Here is a 23,380-nt window from a genome sequence, read left to right on the forward strand (position 1 = left end):
GATATTGTTATGTTACAGAATTACATGCTTAGCTTATGATTTTGTAAAAAAAGATTTTGTAATAAAAAAAGGGGCGTTATTTGTGCCGAACCCCTGTATTTATCCATTACCTTCTAGGAAAAGTAATATTTGAATTTGTTCAATAAATCAAGTATTCAACAAATATTCATTGGGCCCTCATTGTGTACAAGATAGCATTAACTACTTACTCCTTGAAACACTGAATACATATTTAACTTAAAGAAATTCAATGTTAAGCATTAAAAATTAAATATCATGAGAACATGAAAACATGAAGTACACTTTAGGGTGTTCAACTTAGCCCCTAAAATGTACACAAAGTACCTCCTCTGTTCTGCAGCCAATCATCTATTCTAAAGCTGCAGGAAAAGCAGGAAATGTGCTGGAATTATTGAAAGACATTTTATCTGCCTTCTGGTTGTTATTAGTAGTATAATATATTTTAAGAGCATTTTCACAGATTCAATTTTTTGCTTTATATGCAAACCTAAGAATGTAAACCCTTACCCCCGACCCGTTGCTGACCTACCTTTTACAATGAGAATCCATTCTACTGTGGTAGATATTTGGTATAAAAGAGAAGGGATTTAAAAAGACCCACTCCTAGCCCTCCAGGAACTTTTACCTTGGAAAGAGTAATGCATTTCATAAGTAGTTCTCTATGTGAGACAACACCACTCCAATACCTACAAGACACAACAAAGTCCCAAGGACCTCAGTCGCCAGCCGCAGCCAAAATCCACTTCATTATCGAAAACTTTCTTCCACTAACATTTGAGTGGGGGAGGACTATAATTAATGAGCAAGTTTAATGGTCACATTATGCATGTCGTGAACAAGAAAGCAATTCTCGCAGTTGTTTTACTTATCCATGAGCAATGTCATCGGGTTGGCCTTCATTTTACCAGGGCCCTCTGCTCATTATGACAGAAGAACAGGTGTCAACCTAGAGCACAGGTATTTTACAAACACACTTTGTGTGACGATCTGCCTGACAGGCTGCAAAGTCCCATATGTAATTACATACATTGTACTCCAAATTATATATTGAGAACTATCCCCATTAAAATGTTGCACGGAAAGTCTCAGGACCCTTGTCAACTTCATTTAAAATAAGTTCCATTTGTAAAATGAGAAATTACTTTTCTAAATTGATTATATTTGAAAATTTAATATGAAAATTTAACTCTAGACCAAAAAGGTATTTACTTTCATATTTCTGTTACCTACATTAAGTTTCAAAGCTGACCATTAGTTTTTGATAAAATATAAAATTTAAGAAAAGACAAGGCATAAAGAGCCAAAACTTGTTTAATTTTGCAAGTTTGCACAATTGAAGAGAACTTTTTTTTAACCTCCAAAGAGTTTTTCGCCTATAATTGAAAAGGAATGTGTATTTTAATGTGTACTCTAGTCAATTTTATTTTATTTTTTAATATATTTATTGATTATGCTATTACAGTTGTCCCATATCCCCCCTTCACTCCACTCCATCCTGACCACCGCCTCCCTCCCACATTCCCCCCTATAGTTTATGTCCATGGGTCATACTTATAAGTTCTTTGGCTTCTACATTTCCTATACTATTCTTACCCTCCCCCTGTCTATTTTCCACCCACCAATTATGCTACTTATTCTCTGTACCTTTCCCTCTTCTCTCCCCCCCCCACTCCCCTGTTGATAACCCTCCATGTGATCTCCATTTCTGTGGTTGTTCCTGTTCTAGTTGTTTGCTTAGTTTGCTTTTGTTTTTGTTTTAGGTGTGGTTGTTAATAACTGTGAGTTTCCTGTCATTTTTACTGTGCATATTTTTTATCTTCTTTTTCTTAGAGAAATCCCTTTAACATTTCATATAATAAGGGCTTGGTGATGATGAACTCCTTTAACTTGACCTTATCTGAGAAGCACTTTATCTTCCCTTCCATTCTAAATGATAGCTTTGCTGGATAGAGTAATCTTGGATGTAGGTCCTTGCCTTTCATGACTTCAAATGCTTCTTTCCAGCCCCTTCTTGCCTGTAAGGTCTCTTTTGAGAAATCAGCTGACAGTCTTATGGGAACTCCTTTGTAGGTAACTGTCTCCTTTTCTCTTGCTGTTTCTAAGATTCTCTCCTTCTGTTTAATCTTGGGGAATGTAATTATGATGTGCCTTGGTGTGTTCCTCCTTGGATCCAGCTTCTTTGGGACTCTCTGAGCTTCCTGGACTTCCTGGAAGTCTATTTCCTTTGCCAGAGTGGGGAAGTTCTCCTTCATTATTTGTTCAAATAAGTTTTCAATTATTTGTTCTTCCTCTTCTCCTTTTGGCACCCCTATAATTTGAATGTTGGGAATGTTTCAAGATGTTCTGGAGGTTCTTAAGCCTCTCCTCATTTTTCTGAATTCTTGTTTCTTCATTCTTTTCTGGTTGGATGTTTCTTTCTTCCTTCTGGTCTACACTGTTGATTTGAGTCCTGGTTTCCTTCCTGTCCCTGTTGGTTCCCTGTACATTTTCCTTTGTTTCTCTTAGCATAGCCTTCATTTTTTCATCTAATTTGCAACCAAATTCAACCAATTCTGTGAGCTTCCTGATTACCAGTGTTTTGAACTGTGCATCTGATAGGTTGACTATCTCTTTGTTGCTTAGTTGAATTATTTCTGGTGCTTTGATCTGTTCTTTCATTTGGGCCTTTTTTTTTTTCTTTTTTTTCTTTTTTTTTTTTTTTTTGTCTCTGCGCACCTGTTCTGTAAAGGGGCGGAGGCTTAGGTGTTCCCCCGGGCAGGGTAACGCTGGTGGCTGCGCTGTGACGCTGTACATGGGGGAGGGGCGGAGAGGGAGCAATTACGCTTGCTCCACTCTCTGCCGGATTTCAGTCACTCCCTCCGCTACCCACAATTAAATTGGGCCCCTCTGGTGCTGCTTCCTGAGTGGGTGGGCTTGTGCACACTCTAGGCCCCTGTGGGTCTCTCCAACGACCTCTCCTGTGAGGCTGGGAGTGTCTCCTGCTGCCACCTTAACCCCCACAGGTGTTTTCAATCAGAGGTTTGAGGCTTTATTTCCCCATGCTGGAGTGCTGGGTTGCAGGGTCTGTTTCGCTCCCCCACCATTCCTCCTGGTTTATCTATACGCGAATGTCTGCCAGCCACCACCTTGTGGGGTCTGCCAGCTGCAGCCTGGCCTGCCCTGCTCCACAATCCACCACCTCCCTGGGTCCGCCAGCCACCGCCTTGCCGTGAGTCCTCTCTGCTCCGGCTGCCATCTCTGCCCCTCCTACCAGGCTGGGTGAATGTTTCTTCTTTATCTCCTTGGTTGTCACACTTCCATACAGTTCGATTTTCTGTAAGTTCTGGTTTGTTTTTTGTTTTTAAATTGTTGTTGTCTTTCTTTTGGTTGTGGGAGGAGGCACAGTGTGTCTACCTATGCCTCCATCTTGGCCGGAAGCCATCAATTTTATTTTTGATACCGCTCATTCAATCACTAACTTTATATCTCACTTGTGTTATTTTCTATTCCCATCTAAAACACTTCTTTCACTGTACATATTGACATTTGTCTACTCATTAGATGATTATCTGCAGAATAGGACTTAGTTTCCCAACTGTCCTTTTCCTGACACCCCCATAAAACAAAAATGTTAAGTGGCTTTATGTGCCAAGGAGCCAGAAATTAACCATAGATAAAATATAATCCATTACCCCCAATGAGTGGTGGAGACATGCAAGTAAACAGATGGTTGCAGTAAAGCATGAAAAGTACGTAGTACATCTACAGGACACTTTGAGAACATAAAAGAAGATACGATCAGCCTCTTCCCACGTTGGAGAGTAAGGATTACAGAACACCTCACAGGAGATGACAATGAAGCTCAACTTCTATTTAAGCTCCACGTAGGTTAAAGCTCTGCAGTCTAAACAGCAGGACCATGTCCGACAAAGAAAACATGTGCCTGAAATACCGTGTTATTTCATTTAGCGGCTTACTGCATGAGGCAGTAAAGCACAACCCATGGGCTTATCTGGTTTGTCACCTGTTCGTGCAGCCTGTGAGCAAGAAGCTTTTCACATTTTTAAGTTGTTGAGGAAAAAATGAAAAGAAGGATAACATTTCATAGCACATTACAATTACATAAAGTTAAAATTTCCGTGTTCATAAAAAAGTTTTACAGGAATACATTCATGCCCAGTCCTTCGTGTATTGTCTATGGCTCCTTTTTGCTACAATGGGGAATTGGAATAATTGTGACAGAGACCTTTTGCCCACAAAGCCTAAAATATTTCTTATCTGGCTCTTTGCAGAAAGTGTGTTGTGTCCTGGTTTAGTGTGGCTGGAAGACAAAGTCTTGAGGAAGTAGCAAGACGAGGTAAGCAAGAAGAAATAAGGACAGTCTTCCTTCCTGACGTCATAGATGTAAACTACAGGTGATGGAGAGCTAGTGAAGCAGGGGTATTTTAAATAGTATAGAAAGCACTGGATTCCATTTTTGGTAGCTTGAAGAGCCAAGATAGAAGCAAAGGGAACTGTTACATGTCTATGATGGTGAAGGTCTGACCTGGAACAATTGTCAGATCAAAAGGAAATGTTTAGATGACAGAATTAATATGACTTCATGATGAACTCAATATTAAGGGTGAAAGAAAAGATTTTGGTTTCTGATTTCATTTCACAAGATTGGTGGTGCCATCAAGCAAGACAAGAACTAATTCTTTTTCCCTCTTTTCCTATCATTTAGGAAAACTATATAAAAATATGTCCCAGAATCTACCCATTTGCTATGTCCCATCCATCTTATGGATCACACAAGACTCACAGATGTGAGCACTGAGTTGTGAGTGTCAAAAAGGGGCGTTAGGGGAATGTTTCAGGTAATTTAAATACGTTGTGCAGAAAGCCAAGTGTTTCTGGAACTGAAAATCATTCAATATATGTGGGGATTATAGTTCAAGATAGTACATAGTAAAATAAGAACACAAAGACTTCTTCATCAAGCTAAAGAGTTGAAGTATGTCCTGAGAGCAGAGTTATTGAAAATGAAGAATGTTTAATTATAGTAACTTAACCAGAATCAATTTTGCAAAATATCACTCTGACTGTGGTTTAGAGAATATTGGGAAGAGAGCAAGGCTTATGACAAGAAAATCAATTTGTTTAATAATGCGGGTGAGACTTGACCTTAGATCTGGCTTGACCTGAGGCATGGCAAAGGGGATGGACAAGAGTCTGGGCATTCAAGAGTGTTATGAGTGGTACTTGAAGGGCTGACAGTGAGGTGAGAGTATATAATGCAAGAAATATGGATACCTATGTATCAGGGTGTGTCATACACCAAAAATGAGGAACCTATTTACAGGCACAGATGAGTTTCCTTTTGGGCAAAAGTTATATACGGTCTGAATCTACACTGCATAATTTTATAAAAATATGCATCACTAGAGTGAAAGCAAAAGCGCCTTTTTCCTTTACTTAAACATTCAGCAAATTATACTCAAAATCAGAAACTAATACAGTGATTGTAACTTGATAAATCATTTAGACTAACATGAAATTTATTCAAAGTCATTATGGTAATACGGTATGAAAATGCTGGCTTTCTGCAGATATGTAGGTTCAACTTCTAGCTGTTTGACTTGGATGATTTTTCACACCTCCCTGACCTAGGTTTTCTTGACCCCTGATTTCTTTCTTTAACTTTCTCCTCACCTAAAAAAAAGTAAGGATCAAATTTAGCCCTTTTAAGATAAAATTAAAATTTTAAAAATTCTTAAAAACAGATAATAAAATAAACCAAAACACTTTCCAGCACCCACATGGCAACATACATAGTTATTAGAATATTATTGACCATATCTCTTAGGCTGTACTTTACTTCCCATGACTATTTTTAACTACTAATTTGTACTTCCCCTCTTTGGCCCAGGAGATATCGGGGCAGGGGGGACACTTTGTAAAGTATATGGTTGCTTAACCATTAGGCTGCACACCAGAAACTAATACAAAATAATATTGAATGTAAACTGTAATTAAAAATAATATTTTAAGATTTAAAAAATAAATAAACTCATAGACAGACAACAGTGTGGCGGTTACAGAGGGAAAGAGGGGTGGGCGGAGTCAAGGGTAAAGAGGGTCAAATATATGGTGGTGGAAGGAGACTAGACTTGAGGTGATAAAACAGTGCAACATATAGATGATGTATCATAGAATCATATACTCGACACTTATATAATTTTATTATCCAATGTTGCCCCAATAAATTTAATTTAAAAAACAACAAAAAACTAAATGTGTGGCATACCCACAAAGAAAGGAACTATTCCAAATGACATTAAAACAGTGATTTCACCACCTACTAAGATCGCATTTAAGGATAAAAATACTGTTAAAATAAAAATACCTTAAAAATCATTTCACTAATCATATTATTCACAGTAGTATTGGTAGCTGGCAGGTTGGTATTGTTATTCTGAACCAGTTACACAGAATTGTGGAATAAACTGAGTAATTACACAATATTCTAGTTATATTCCTGGTGTGATAGTAAGCCAGGATTCTTCATTTTGCGGTGGGGTGGGGAGTAGTTGGGGGGAAGAGGAGCAAAGAGAGGCAGATAGAAGATCCCAGGCAAAAAAGTAAAAACAAAAAATGCACAAACAACAATAACAACAAAAATAATACTATACTCCTGGGTGTGAATTAAATATAGCATTAGAATCCATGATGATATGTACATATGTGTTTATGTTACCTATTCATACTTCTATATTACATATTTTGAGTGTACCCCTTCATTTTATCACCTAAAAGAAAAATGAAAACAATGATGAACCCAGTAGCAATGAGCATCTTTAGGATCCAGATTGTGGTCACTAAATACATTTCCCACTAAAAAGAAACAGAGATCCTTAGAGAAATGGTTAATTCCAGTTTGCAGCATATAATGTATAAAATAAATCTGAAACATCTTGCCCTATCAGTTAGTAAGGAAGCTATCAATAATTCCTAAGGTCATGTTAATAGGACTTAGGCATCAGCTTGAAGAGGTACAAACCAGCCCAAAATAGGCTATGTTTAGCTTCAAGATGAGTATAATTACTGTGGACTGAAAAACCAAGTATAGTTAAGTTCTTGAGTTCATAAGAGTATTAAAAAAAATTTAACTGGTCACTTTTGGAGAATGGAGAATCAATTCATTGTCTTGCATATTGGTAGATAAAGGGAACATAACAAGCATTTATCCTGTGTTTCCTATATAAACTATATAAATGAGTAAAGCCAAATAAGAGGTGAAGAGAACAAATCTTTATAAAAACATCCCAAGTAAAAACTGACCAGGAAAACAGACAGTTTGGTGGTTTTACAATGTCACCATTTTCTAAGCCCCCATTTGAATTTGGGCACTAAGCATCCATGGTTACTAACAACACCAAAGAAAACCAGCAGACGATGAGTGCCTCCTCATGCATGAACCCGCCATCATGCCAAGGGGGTCAGACCTAAATCCGACCGAGCCTTCACAGCTAACTTTCATTTACAGAAAATTTAGAACACGGAGCATGGAGTTCAACGGTCCCACCGGGGAGCAGTCTGCACAATCCAGACTAGGGAAAGTCTTGGGGAGCATGTCAATCAGTCACAAAATATGACTTAGTCAAAGCCTGGTTCAAATATGTGGGAAGATAAAACTATATAAGCCATTATGATGGCTATGAATAATTCAGTAATGGGTTAGTTCAAAGACCTCCAAAATTTCTACTTTCTTCTGTTGCAAAATACATGCCTACCCAAAGAAAACACGGTTTTGGTCAGAGTAGTAATTAGCATGGTCAGTATGAACCACATTCCCACAGAAATGTTTTTTCTCTTATATTGCCTATTGAAGCATTTTATTAGTTATGATAATTTATGTTTTTAATCTTTTTTCGCTAATATACCCAGAGGCAATGGAAGAACAGTTGGGAAGGAAGAAATGAACACAATATTATGCATGAATCCAAAGCTTTAAAAAGCAACTCTATTCTTCGGTTTCTGAAATCAATTAGTTCAAGATTTAAAAAACAAACAAACTATAAAATCTTTGCATTCTTTTTTGATTGCTGACTTGTTATAATAATTATGAAAAATTATTAAAAATCATAAAAGTTACAATATTTAGTGGACAAGCCTCTTCTTTATAAAAATGGGAATATTGAATCTGAGACTAACAACTCCCATTTAAAATCAATTTACTCCAGAGAATCATTTATCTCCTTAGAAGTAATGTTCTATTTTCTCACATTTCTGGGAAATTGTTTCCTGAATATGGTGCTCTCGCAAATCTTATGGCTTAGAACTTGAGAGTTGTTTTTATTTTCTACTAACATAGTTAATTAAAAATAAATAGTCCACACAATACGTGACTTACTACATTTTCTTTGTCTGTAATGAGGAAGGCCATTCGATGTGTCCCCCAACTTCAAGGCCCAGATGCCTCAGCTTCACCCAACAGTGTTGCCAACCAGAGCCTCCAGGTTTCCAATCTGAGCCTCTCAATATTTCAGGCAACAGTGGTTCTAGTTTATTCTGAGTTACGGAGCCAGTGTTCACTTCTTTACTTCAGAGTTGTCCTTTCTCACTGGGAATGAAAATAACCATTATTTTCCTACCAGAACTCCCCTTTGTTGCTAGAAAAATTATATACTTTAAAAAGATACTAGGCTTCTTTTTGTTTTTGTTCTATAAGGAAATGACAGTCCATCGCCATACTCATGCATTGTCTTTCCCATCTTGTTTGAAGTCATCCTTAATTCCATTTGCACCACTCAAATATTTTCATGCTGACAGCATGGAGAATTATAGTCTTTATTGGTAAATTAAGTAATAGAAACATTTCTCCTAATGCCAAACTAGCAAACTCTCTTGAAGTCCATTGTAATACTGTCTCATTCAAACAAGTAAACCACTTTTTTTTTTCAAATTTCCAAGGATTCACTTAAAACTAAAATAATTTTCTTTTTATAGGATTCAGACAACTCTATTATGGTCCCCTTTTAGATGGTAGAATTGAAAAATTCTTCAATGAGACCATTTTCTCCCTTACAGAATGTATGAAGAGCTAAAATTTCTTTTAATAAAAATATCACAAATCTTTTAAACTGGTTATTTACTAAGATTTTACCATTTTAGTGAATTTTTATTTGTTTTTGAAGCTATTAATAAAAAAGAATGAGATGTAACAGATATTTTTAACAAATTTTTTAAACCACATAAGTTTTAAGTTCAAGAGTCATGATTCAATAATATTACAACAGCTGGCACATTCTGTATACTGCAAACAATATATTCAGAATTAATATGTATATATGCATATACATATATAGACACACATATATTGCCAACCATACTGTGAACTCCCCTAAGGGCAAGAAAAGTGCTTGATTGCTAAAACAGCATCAAGAATGTAGCAGAAAACAAATAAATATTGAAGGGAAAAAAAGTGAGCAAGCCTCTCACTTAAGAGAAAATTACCCATTAAACTTATGTAGACAGTCTTATGAGCAATGCTATTTTTGACTTTATAATTAATTTTTATATGATGAAGTGAAATGATTATTTTGTACAAACCGCACAATTTTGTAATTGAAAATATACTGTGTGTATATTACCTTTGGATGTTTTTAAATTTAGTGCTGGTCTTTACTGCCATTAGAGAGACTATGTAGTTTTACATAGACTGGTCTCTGGATGCTGCAGTGTGCACTTATATCAGGTTTCAGCAGTGCCACCCAACCGCCTAGCTTCTCCATGCCCTCCAGCACTGGAGGTACCGCAAGTCTATGAGAGTCCCCAGCAGGGATCACGCTGGGTTTCCGGGAGACCACTGCATAATCTTTTAGGGATCTTCCATTGCAGCTGAGTTTCCATTTGCAGTGGCTCTACTGCAAAATGCTTGGGAACCTGTGATGACAGTAGTAGCTAGTGAGAAGTGGGAGGGGGTTATGTCTTATATTAATATCTGTAAAACAAAAATACAGTCATTCCACTTCCTTGTTTACAATCCTCTAAGAGTGTTTAAGGTGGTACTTGTACTTAAGTGAGAGCACAGTGCAAAGTTGACCACTTCAGCCCTGTTTATCTTTCCAGTTTCATCTCTTTTGGGTCCCTGCCCCGGCTTCCCTGTGTCAGCTCCTTAGAGCAGGGCCAGTCACTTTCTCTCACATTTTTCTCCATCATTGCTTGTCCTGTCCTTCTGCCTGTGATGGCTTTCCTCTGCCTTCCCTGACCTCCTTAACTGGCCGAATTCCAAGTCACCCTTCAGGATGCAGCTATTCGTGCCCACTGAAAATCTTCCTGGTGCCTGACATTGTGATTTTGCAGACATTTTGCCAATTAAAGAACTTGTGGCCCTAGAGTGTTTTCCAATACCAACAAGCCAGTCTCTGATTCCTCAGACACCAGCTGGATATCCTACAATTAAATCCGGCTCTGACACCAGCTCCTTGGGTTTAGCATTGGATCCCACAAGTTAAAAGACTCAGTCCCACAGACTGCCCTCACTTCAGGCCTCAATTGCGAAGCCTGGCACATGCTGTGCTCTCCCCACATGGAACCTGGTCTGAAAGAAAGAGAAAGTATACCTTCTCTTGTTCTGACTCTGGCCCAAGGAAGACAGATCATGTCAGACCCTCTCTTGGGTCAGGGATTCTGCTCAGTACTCTCGAATATGCCTAGCTTTTGCAGTTACAGTTGAATAGCAAGTACATACTCACTTGGTCTAACAAAGTACCAGATATCAGAGAAGGAAGGATAGCTGAGATCTTGAATTCCCAAATCCTGACACCTTCCCCCCCATCTGCTTCTGTAGTACCATCCTGTGTGGTTACTAAGGGAGAGGAAACAGGGTGGAGCAAAAGGAGGTTTCCAGTTGTGAGTGCGCGAAACACAGAAATTATTCTTGTATTATTAATCATTGTACTATTTTCCATACGAACAACTGTAAACCTGCTTTTTCCCCTGCCCCCTATGTAGCTCATAGAATATACTCACACAATTCTCAAAGTGAGAGACAGAGACCCTTGTGGGGGGTCCCTGAAAGCATTTTGGGGGCCTCAAAGTCAAAACTATTTTCATAATAATGCTAAAACGTTGCTTGCTTTTTACTATATTGATATTTGCACTGAATACACAGACGCAATGGCTGGTAAAACTACCGGTGCTCTAGGACAAGGCCAAGGCAGCGGCAGCTGTCGCACCAGCAGTTGTTAAATTCTTCACTGCTGTGCACTAGCAATGAAGAAAAAGGCCAGTTCACTTATGAATGTCCTTGACTGAGTAGTAAAAAATTAAAATATTATTAAGCTCAATCCATGTACATGGTTTTTAATATTCTCTATGTCTAAATGAGAGGCATACATACAGTACTTCTGCTACACTCCAGAATATGACAGTTTTTGCAAGAAAATGCCCTTCTTGTGTCAGGAGCTCAGCTGAGCTGGGAAATGGAGACCTGAGCTGACGTGTGTCAGATTGGCCCACAGGAGCAATGAGCCAACAGTGAAAGAATTAATCACTCACAGCGATGATACAAGCAAGAGGCCAAAACAGGAGAAAATGCCAACTCACCCTTTCACTTCCCCTCAAAGGGTCAGCTGCTCAGTGAGGGGTCAGGGGAAGAGCCTCACTGTTGAAGATCCCCAAACAAAAGGCAGTCTTATGGATTCTGAGGTCAGGAGTGAGGGCTCGGGGTCGGACTAGGAGTGGAAAAGCACTGATACTGAGTCAGAGTGGGGAAAAATGTCTGCAAGGGCTTCCCTTCTTCCCCATAAGCAGAGGCACCCGAGGAACACTCTGCCCAAGGCCTCAAATAAAAAGATCTAAGAATGAATGAAGGTGGCTGAGGTGGCTGGGCTGGGAAAGGAAATACTGTGCAAAAAGGATGACCGACAGACCAGAGGGGTCGGGTCCTTTACTGCAACTCTGTTCGGAGATTGCAGTGCGCTGGCTGTGCACCAGGTGTGTGTGGGAGAGTGAGGGGGGCGGGGGAGACTGCTGTGCCTTGTGAGGCCTGTGGGGTAAAGACTGATGTGTGGTCAAGCCTCAAAAATCATACATAGGTTTCAAGCCAGGAGCCTGACTCATTAAGGAAGTCACAGGGAAGAGTGACTGAGTTGCAAGCTGAACTAAGTTCTGATGGACCACCATTTTTATTAGGAAGAACTGACAAACTGCCTATTGAAACTTAGATACTGGGCAGACATACTCTTGAAAATGAACAATTAGCCTGTCACTTCAAGGAAAAAAACTGATAGTATTTTTTGCCAATGATGAATGCAACCTGCCAAGCAAAAATTAGAATTTTGGAAAACTTGTGTCCACCACTGACCGTGAGCTTGACCACTTCAGTATCATTGCAGACTTCCTAGAATGAGTTCAAAGGTGATGTTAATGATTAAAATCGAATCGGGTCCTTCAGAAAAAAGATATGTTGAAGTCCTAGCCTCCAGTGCCTCACGTGGTGGCCTTATTTGGAAATAATCAAGTTAAAATGAGTCATTAGGGTAGGCTCTCATCCAAGGTTTATACAGAGGGCAGATTGGGACCCAGACGCACACAGAGGGAGGACCGTGTGAAGACACACAGGGAGGGTGCCCTGTGAAGATGTAGGATTGGACTGATGCATCCGCAAGGCCAGGAACACCAGAGCTGGAAAGAGCCGAGGAGGGAGCCCCCTAAAGGTGTCAGGAGGAGCGTGGCCCTCCTGACACTGTGATTTCTGACTTCAAGCCTCCAGACCTATGAGATGATAAATTACAGCTCATCTTAAGTCACCCACATTACAGGAGCCCTAAGGAATGAATATGGCAATTTTTCCATAGTGTAAAATAAAATGTGTCAATATTTGGAAGTTCTGTATACTAAGGTGAAGTAGAATTTTCCCAATATCTATGTGTAAAGTTACAAAGTCAAACATGGGCAAAATATTCATTCATGATTTTAATGGGTTTTAATGTAGCAGAGTGCAAAGTATTCATTGATATGGTTTGACATAACCTATATCAATAGTAACCAAAATTTAAAAAACTACCACTGGAAAACATTTGGTATCATATCAAAGAAGAAATCCAATGATCTAAAATGTCTATTAAAATATTTCTCACTTTTTGAACTATATGTTTATATGAGGTCACATTTCCTTCATATAATTCAAACAAAAAAATGTATTGCAACAAATTGATTGTAAAAGCAGACATAAGATTTTTTTTATTTTAAGCTCAATATTAGCAAGTTTGTTAAAGTGTAAAATAACATCTCTTCTCACTATTTATTTTATTTTTAAAAATATATAATTTTTCAAACAAAAACATGCTAATTATGTTAACATCTAATAAACTGGTTATTCTTTAGTAATTAATTAATAAATATTTATATCTTCCTCAGTTTTTACTTCCAATACAGCAAACATTGATAGATTTAGTATAAATAGAAGCTTTTCAGGGGATCATCAATAACTTTTAAGAGTGTAAAGGGGTACTTGAGATCAAAAGTTTGAAAATGCTCATTTTTACGACTCACTTAGGTTTGGATCCCTCGACTCTGTCTAAATCCCCAACCCTGTGAATTGACTTGGGCCAGTTGTGAGCCTAGGGATTCCCTTCCCTCCTCTTTCTTTGGTCCATGTGTATTTTCTGAGTCTTCTGCTTAATGAACTGGGATGGACATCTGGGCCCGTTTACTGCATGTGCCACATGGGAAGTGTGTTTTAAGAGAGAGAACCAAGCCATGCTCAATCCTCAAAAATCCCAGACCCAGCACACAGTGGATACCCAGGGAGTTTCAGAGCTCCTCATGGCAGGAGAGGGAAGGAAGGATCCTAGGAGAGATAAGAATGGATAGAACACAGATTCCTGGAGCCCACCCCAAGCAACTCTAAAGGTCTGAGTTAAACTCCAGAATCAGTAGTTTCAACAAGTAGCTCACATGATTCAGAGGCAGGTGGTGTCTGGAACACATACGAAAAACAGTGCCTACCAGTAACATCGGTATGCTTCTAACCATAACCAAATAGGAGAGAAAGGCGCTGCTGAACTCAGTGCTAACGGCCAGGTAATTATCAAGACAAACTTTTCAGTGACATCCGGAAAGAATACCTTGCCCTATGATGCTACATGGATCAAGAGAGGTATGTGCTGGTTGCCAGCAGGACATGATACCTGAAGGAAGAGGTGGATTTGTCAGTCTGGGACCCTAGCTGAGAGAGTGGGGCCTTGAAACAGACTCACCTAGGAAATAAAACTGATGCAAACTGAATATCAATTACCCAGTTCCGGTGGGCCTATTCATCTTCACCATTTTTTAATCCTCATACAAGGATGTTTATTGATTTTAGAGAGAGAAAAAAAACATCGATGTGGGGGAGAAACATCAGTCAGTTGCCTCCCATACATACGCCCACTGGGGATTGAAACCTCAAGCTATATATGTGCTCTGACCAGAAATCAAACCCCCAACATTTTTGGTGTACGGGACAACGCTCCAACCAATGGAACAACCCAGCCAGGGCAATCTTGACTTTTTTTTTAACATATCATTTACTGTGTCACACTCACACTTAGTGCCCATGACAGTAATATCCAAGTGCCCTGTAGACTCTTGAGAAACGTACAACTCATTTAAATGTCGAGTGAAACACAATCTTTGTTTCTCTCCATAAAGAGACAGAATGACAGTGCAATTGGGAGCAGAACCTACATGAGAAAATCACTAAACCTATGTTGTATCTCCATATAATTTGTGTGAATGATGTTTTAAAAGGTTTCAGAATATCAACCTATAATAGACCTAACATCACCTGTAATAGACCTAAATATTGTAGTCACCGTAGCACAAACAGGTAAATTAGTATTTTGCTTTTTGTGTGTTAGGTTATTGCCCTAGATGTTCAGAGTGTAGCAGAAAATTGTTTCTGGTACTAGAATTTACTCCCCACTTCCAGCCTTCACTTAACTGTCTCCGACTTACCTTCCTAAAATACAAGCCTATCTCAGTTCTCTCTGTATGGGCCATGCTCTACCCCGCGGCTGTCCTTTACTGAACAGTCTCTGTGTTAAGCATTCAGTCGGATGATTTTCACCTATTATCACTTTCCTCACCACAGACCCGTAGTGTTTGCATTACTCTCCCCATGTGACATGTGAAGAGAAGGAAGCTGAAGGAAATTAAGCACAAGCATAAAGAAGCTATTATCTGCATGAGCTAGACCCCTCGCCCAGTTAAAAGGCTCAGGCCCCTAAGCCTGTCCCCTAGCCTGAGGATGCTTGGGTGAATTGACAGCACCAGGTTCCTAAATCAAAAAGGCTGAGGTCTCTTGCCTTGGCTGGTAACCCACGAAGCCGACAGATGGCCTTGCCTATTTCCCACAGTAATGCAGGGAGATTCTACTGGAACACAAACTATATAGAAGAACCAGTTAATTTGGCTTCACTAATGTCCCATCAAACCACTGAGTAGAGTCAGAACTCTTCCAAGAATGTCAAGGATAGCTTTGTGTTAAGCCATTAAATCACAAAGCACAAAAAAAAGAGGAATGACTAATACTTTTTGGTCTCTGCCACATATACTAACAAATAGCAAAAAAATAGAAAGTTGTTCCTCATAATGGCACCTTAGGAATAGCTCCGGAATCATTCCACACTACATGTGCAAATATCGCTTCAGAGTCTGGGGACTGTGGCTCACACAGGAACGAACCTGAAAATCTTACTGCTTTACGTCTTTAAGATTCTGAATTCTTTTCAATAATCAAATGTGCTGTGTTTTTCGGGAACAAACCAAAGCATTAAGCTTGAGGAATTTAAATTATTAGGACAAAAACTATTTTTCAATGTATTTTCTGAATTGGATTTTAAAAAGTAAATTTAAAAATGTGGTATATGTCTGTGGTACTTGCTTGTTTTTGAAGAATATCTGCGACAGAAACAAACCGCAGCAAAGCAGAATTTGCACACCCTCCATAGGTGGACTCCTAGAGTCCCTGGAAATCTCTCTGAAGTTGTTTTGGGTTAACATTCTTCAAGTCGGAGCACTCAAAAGTGATGAGTCTTCTTCATATCTAATACCAAATCAATAAGAAATAAAACTTCTAGCACTAACAAATTGCCATTTCAGCAAAAGAAAAAAAAGATTTATTTTACTTGGCCTCTGTTTCCTCATTAGTAAAGTAAATGCAAGAAAGTCTGATTTATCTGAATTTTTTTCCCCACTGAACAAAAAAGTAATTTGGTGAAGCTGGAGTTTTATTTTTCACTATATCGTATTTTTTAATTAAAATTGGCCAGTGGAACTTCTTTATCCCCAAATCACTATATGTATTAACTTTCAAGGAATCCTAAAGCAACTAGAGAGAATTTCATTTTTAACAAACTGCAAGGCATTAAAATCAATAAACGGGCTGATGATGCAATTAATATGCTAGAGGCCTTAGCAGAAAAAAAAAGAAGATCTGGCACTAACAACCATTACTTCTCTCAGTTAAAGACATTTCCAAGCCTGTGCTTTACTTAGTAAACTATGTAATCAGGACCACTGAACAGTATGTGTGTTTTCGTTACAGTTAATGTTAATTCATCTGTTTACTTTGGGGGCAATTACTATTAATTTAGAGATTTGGATGCTGATCCCTATACAATTTCTGTACATAATTTATAAGCAAGAATACATGCACCGGCATGGTGAAGCCCTCCAGAAAGGCTCTGAATTCATTGTATCATTCAGTAACTAATGCAGGGTAAGTTTGTCCATGATTTCGCCAGACATCAGACTCCCCTGCAATCACGCCATCAATGACTATATTGCTTTACCATAAACATAGCAAGTATAGAAGCATGTAAAAATCTTTTGACAATTATTTTGTGTTTTAAAGATATTTAGTTACGTTAATGATTACAAATGAAAATATAATAGGCTTAACGTGGGGTGTGAGCCACTGCAAAGCTGGTGGGGGATGCTGAGAGGAGCTCAGCTTGCGTCCTGCCATAAAGGAGTTTCAGTATTGTGGAGGCGACAAGATTTCTGCCCAAACGCTCAGAGGCCATACTCATTCCCAGATGAACGTGTATGTCCTTTGGGGCGGGAAGAACCTGTGTCTGCGGCATAGCCTAGAAACTCAGTCGTAAGTACTTGGGCAAATCACTCTGTCTCTGAAAGTCTCAAATTCCCTACCTATAAAATGAAAACAGTATCCGACACGCAACATTGTTTTGACAATTAAATAGGATGACGTATGTTAAAAATCTAGTGTAGGGCCTCCCTGTTAATAGGTGTTAGAGGGGAATCCTACTCCTTCCTCTGTCATATTAGGTTCACCCCACTGCCAAGTTCAAACAGGTTCCACTGCGCAACACGTGTTCAGGTCAACTTCTTTATCCTCCCAGGATTTCCATGAGCATGGGTGGGGACAAAAGTACAAGCACACGGCAAAGGCAGAGGAGCAAAAACAGCTCCTGCAAAAGTCTGGAGAAGTCTTCACAGAACACACCCCTGGCTTCAAGGGAAAAACAGAAATTAAAGGGTTCTGAATGTAGTACATTAAAAATACACCTCGAAACAAACCCCTGTCTGAGGGAACCAGAAATGTAATTTTTAAAAAGATTTTATGTATTTATTTTTAGAGAGAGGGGGAGAGAGGGAGAAAGAGAGGGAGGGAAAACATCAATGTGTGAGAGAGTCACCAATTTCTTGCCCCTCGCACGTGCCCCAGCCAGGGACTGGGCCCACAACCCAGGCACGTGCCCTGAGCAGGAATTGAACTAGCAACCTTTTGCTTGGCAGGACGATACTCAACCAAATGAGCCATGCCAGTGAGGGCTATAAATTTTTTTTTAAGATTTTATTTATTTATGTATGTATGTATGTATTTATTTATTTTTAGAGAGGGGAAGGGAGAAAGAAAGAGAGGGAGAGAAACATCAATGTGTGGTTGACTCTTGTATGCTCCCTACTGGAGACCTGGCCTGCAACCCAGACATGTGCCCTGACTGGGAATCAAACTGGTGACCCTTTGGTTCACAGGCCCAAGCTCAATCCACTGAGCTACACCAGCCAAGGCTATAATTTTTTTTTAATTGAAATAAGTTACCAGGAATCAAATGCCACTCAGTATGATGGAAGACAATATTCATAAGTAAATTTTCATTCCCCAGATATAATGATTCTCTTATGCAGGGAGATTTCTCTCAATAGATTTTTTGCAGGTCATGAACTCCAGAAAACTGGCTTAGACTGACTGGGATTCTGGAGAGGCAGGAATCAAGGTTTTCCCCGTCTAGCCTCCTTCCCTCAGGTATCACTGCGTCTTTGCTTTGCCAGTATAAAGTACTGTGACTGGCAGCGCATATTTGCCCGAGACTGTTTCACCAGGCACTGGCAATGTGCGTTTCATGTTTAAATGTCCTGAGTGAGAGTCGGTGTTGTATTAATTGTGTGACCCGAATACTAACAGTGAGGCACACCAGAGCCCAGAAGAAACTGTCCCCAGTCCCGTGAACTTCAGCCCAGATGCGACACCTGGAGAGTTGTGACTTTTCAGGGGGACAATGTGGCTGGACATAATATGTGGAATGAGAATAGCACAGGAAGTGAGATTTCAGTCTTGATTACAGAGTGGCTTTGGAATCTTAAAGTAATTAACTGTTTTGGTATATTTCTGAATCGTTATCTCCTCGTACAAAATGTTCACCCAGCAGCACTCCTGGGGAAACCACAGAGGTGTGATATACTGAAAGTCGCCTCTGGAAGGTAGGAGCAGGGCTCCCCAATAGACTGCTGATCACCTTCCCAAAGGAGGATAGACCAGACGCTTAGTAGTGAAGTCCAAAGGGTTAAGGAACCAAAACCTAAGCAATGTTAGGTATATATTTGAATATAGCTCATAGAGTTTCATGAGGAAAGACTACCACTAAACACCCCTCATCACTTGCCTCATTCCCTAGCCTTGCCAGCACAGTTGAAGTAAGTTACCTGACAGTGAGTGTGAGCAAGGAGCTGGGGATTCAAAGCCCATTCATTTCCTTTCTTCTGCTTCCACTAGGAAGCCAGCCACCTACAAGAAGCACAGAATGGAGTCTTCCCCTGCACCATAGATTTGGCAGGGGCAGCATTGACAGGGAGGTAAATAATCTTAGCAAGCACATTTATGCTTTATCACCAATTAAGGGGCAATTTGATTCCCATATGCTAGATTTTTATTTCTCATTTTGTTCAAAACTCAGGTATAAAAGAGACAGCTGCTTTATGCTCAGCCCTCCATCCCCATGCTTTAGCCATTCGATAAGTAGTTCCTCCAAACAATCCAAGAAAAAAAGTAACGTGTATAGTAAGAAAACATTGATATAGCTATAATGGCTGACAGAGAAATAGGTCCTCTTGGTTGCTTGGTGGACAGAAAATTTCATTGAGAAAGTAAAACAGAAGGTAATCCTTGAAGAGAGGAAGAATTTACACATGACAAATTGAAAAAAATATGTAAGCAGTTGGATCTACAATTTTCATACTCCATCTGTTACCAGCCTATTCTCAACTGGTGTTAATTAAGCAGTCTTATCTGTTCTTCTCAGCATATATCAGAAGAAGAAACTACTTCTGATTACTTCAAGAAAAGTAATATCTAGTCTTCTCAGGTCTGAGCCCCTAGCTCAGCCTCCTTACTGCCACCTCCCTGATGTAAGCATACAATTTATTTGTTGGATCTACCAGGCACGTGAAGTATTCATACCTGGGCTTAAAGAATGTACTTACTCAATCTGCGTAGACAATTGCTTCAAGTAAAGGTCAGGTTTATATTTCCCTTTATATGCTAGAAGTTCTAACTATTACAATGTAATTAACAGCATACATCTTTCCCATGGGCATCCATTTACATGGTAAAGTGTGACTTTGTCAGTTAAATTCTTATGTACAGTAAAATCTTGGTGCCTCTCTCCATAAATAAAGGAATTATATGCAACGTTAGCGAATTTCTTATGAGAGATCTCTGTCTAGAAATTATGTTTCCTTGTTTTTTTAGTTTTTATTAAAGAATGGAAAAGAATATAACTTAGGATCTGAGAGGGCCCAATAAATTTCATCCTGTAGTTTTTTTTTCCCCAAATTCTGAACCAACTATGTAAGAAGAAAAATGAAAAGATAGGTGGGGAAATGAAAGTATTTCTTTTAGTTACGATAGGACTGATTTGGAGAACGTGACTTGTGCCTGTGGACAAGACAGAGAGAAGACACATTTGAGCCTCCAACATGGGACCAAAGCTGGAGTAGCCCTGGAAAAACGAAAGCTTCCTCATAGAGGGACCTCTTCAGTGAAGTTCATGGAGGACAGACCAGAAACAAGGTCCAGAAAATAGAATTGTGCCTGATTTTTTTTCTAGCTCCTAAAACAAAAGTAGATCCTTGTGAATGAGACATTTTTGTCCAGACCAGATGAATTCCCCCTGGTGTTCAGGACGGTGACTGATTCCTATGGTAGGCCGCTGGACCATGGCCACCTAAATCCCTCAGAATCAAAGCTCATTTTCCTTACCTCCCTCATCCTTTTGCCAACAGTCTTTCTGTCCTTCCTGAAGAGGTCAGCCTTTTTAAAAATAAAACTACTGTACCATATTCACATACACAGACAACAGTAGGAAAAACTTTTATAGTGTTTACCTTATGTCAGACATTTTTCTAAGCATTTTCCAAGAGTTGATCTTTCCAGGAAAAGGCACTCATACCTTTTCTGTGGTTTTATTTTCTGACTTAATAGATATGTCTTATTTTTACATCACTACAGAACAAAACCATGATTTCTATTTTATAATTTACAGAGCTGTTTTCATGAGGTTTAAGTTACAAATTTTTTAATAAAGTTATAGCCCACGGGAAGGAAGTTTGTGATGCTAAGACATTCTTCTATTTATGTATCCTCCCCCACAGTCTACGCTTTTGCTTGTGAACCTATAATATTTTGATACTTATGTATAAATTTTAATAGTATAGTTAGAAAACAGCTTAATCTCGTTTGCACAGCACTCTATTTTATTGGTTCTTTTCCATCTGAAAGTATGCTACAATGAAGCAGAAAAATGTCTGTGTGCAGTCAGGAATAAATTTCTTAGCTATTCAGAGTAACAAATGTAAAAAAGTTACATTTTTGCTTAAATCTTTTGACTTCATCCTGTGAGCTTTCTATTCTCACTGTCAGTAATCTTCAAAAAGTTATATTTACTTTCCCAACGTTGATATTTTTAAGATTAGGCAGGCTTTTATCTCTTCTTTTTGAACAAATCTTTGAGAATGCAAGCATAAAGAGCTTTGAGAAGGTCATATAGTTTTAAACCATTAGAAACTAATTACAAACCCAGTTACTGGATTTTTTTGAAAGGTGCTATAACTAAGTACTCTAATTTGAATGGTAGAGGGTTCCGAATTGTTTGCTGTAGAACTGATTAATTTAATTGCCTCCTAAAAGCTCTCTTAGGCAGAACATATATTTTATGCAAAATAAATAAACCATAGACATAATAATTTACCATCTCTCAGCTTAGGGAAATGTGAGCATGAAAAGTCCTTTCCCCTTAGTGTATGTGAACTTTCAACAAGAATATTCTCTTACTAAAAAAGCAGTTCACTTTTTTTTTGTTAGATCTCATTCAATTCAGTAGTTCAGGTTTTCCCCACAAACTATCACATTTAGGTCTTTCCTGACAAAGGCAGAAATAATACCCTGTGACTAAGTGGAACTAGCCATTAGAAATGGTTATGCCTTCTTAGTCATTAGATATAGAATTCAATACTTACCTACCTGCTTGGGGTCAAAAAGGAAATACAAATTCCAGATGCACATAAGCTTCAGAAAAATGAGGACACGTGAAGACGCGAGTGGCCCTGTCCGTTTGTGAAAGGGCAGGTTGCCCTACCCAACCTGTAAACAAACAGAAATTTATTACTAGATAGCTTGAAAAGACAAATTACCTACAATTTATGGGAGAGTAACTTCTCCATTATCCAACAGTTTTAGTTTACCCTCTGGCCCTAAGAAATTGGAACAGTGATTGTAGGCTCGAGCGAGAAATAGTTGCCACTTTCTGAATCTCTCACATATGAGGAAATGGGATTCTCTTTGCACTCACCTTTGCCGAGTGCAGGTTTTTAAAGATGATTGTGCCACATGTTGGCATTATTTCTAAGGATTATTCCCTATTACCATGTTATTATTAAGTTTTCACATAAGAAATAAAAACAAAGGCAGTTCTCAGTTTAAAAACAACAATAAAATAATTTTTAAAAAATAAAATTAAAAAGTACATATGGTCCAAAACATTGTCTTTTGATTTTGTTTTCTTTAAATTTGAAATATATATATTTTTTTCTCATAGCAGTAACATCACAAGTAGCCACCTGGTTCCCAGGAAGATTGCATTCCCCTGTCGATGCAAAGACTCAGAAGAGCGTCTTTCAGATCCACAGATGTGGGATAGATGAGGTGACCCTGGGCGACTTGGTCAAGGCTAAAGATGACTTCTCTGGTGCGGACATCAGGGCACTTTGTGCAGAAGCTGTGCTGATGGCCTTGGGAGAGCCTTGAATGAAAGTAACAAATGCAGGCTTCAAAAAATCTGAAGAAAATAATTTTCTAAAAAAACAAGAAAGCACTTCTAGGGCCTTATCTCTGATGCACCAGAGTTGCCTTCAGGAACTGCCTGGGAGTGTCCTGCCCCCAAGCCCCCACCCCTAGAGGGATGAGCTTGGCCACATTGCCCAGAGGAATCCCTGTTCTATTTGATCTTTACTAGCAAAACAGCTTGTGTATCTTTTGGAAAATAAGTCAAGTGCAGTGCTGTCTTCTCAATAAAGCATACTTTTTCTAAAAAAAAAAATTAAAAAGGAAAGAAAGACTAAACCACAAAAGCTTACTCCATAATGTAGCCAACCAATAAATATATAGATTTATAATACCAATAATATAAGTTCATTGTCTTACATTACATTCTTTTGTGTGTATATGTGTAGCCTACCAACATAGCTCAGGACTTCTTTTAAATAAATAACTGAGAAATTCTCACATATGTACAGAGGAGCTAGTACTGTGGGTGTTAATTCCAACATTGTTGGTGATAGCAAAATCTCGGAAACTACACATCGTCTATTGACAGGTGAATGGAACTCGACAAATATAACATGTATTTTTACTTATACTTAGTCACAAAGTAGAATATTTATACCATGGAATATTGTACAAACGTTAAATTACCAATATGGATAAAACTGAAGATATCTTGTTGCCAGGAGAAAAGTAGTCTGCATAATAATGTATATTGTATCACATTATATAAAAAACATAACGTAAGTGATGTTGGAAGCCGCCTTGAATGGTACATGTTGT

Source organism: Desmodus rotundus, chromosome 10 (genome assembly GCF_022682495.2).
Source record: "Desmodus rotundus isolate HL8 chromosome 10, HLdesRot8A.1, whole genome shotgun sequence".
In the NCBI taxonomy this organism is placed as follows: Eukaryota; Metazoa; Chordata; class Mammalia; order Chiroptera; family Phyllostomidae; genus Desmodus; species Desmodus rotundus.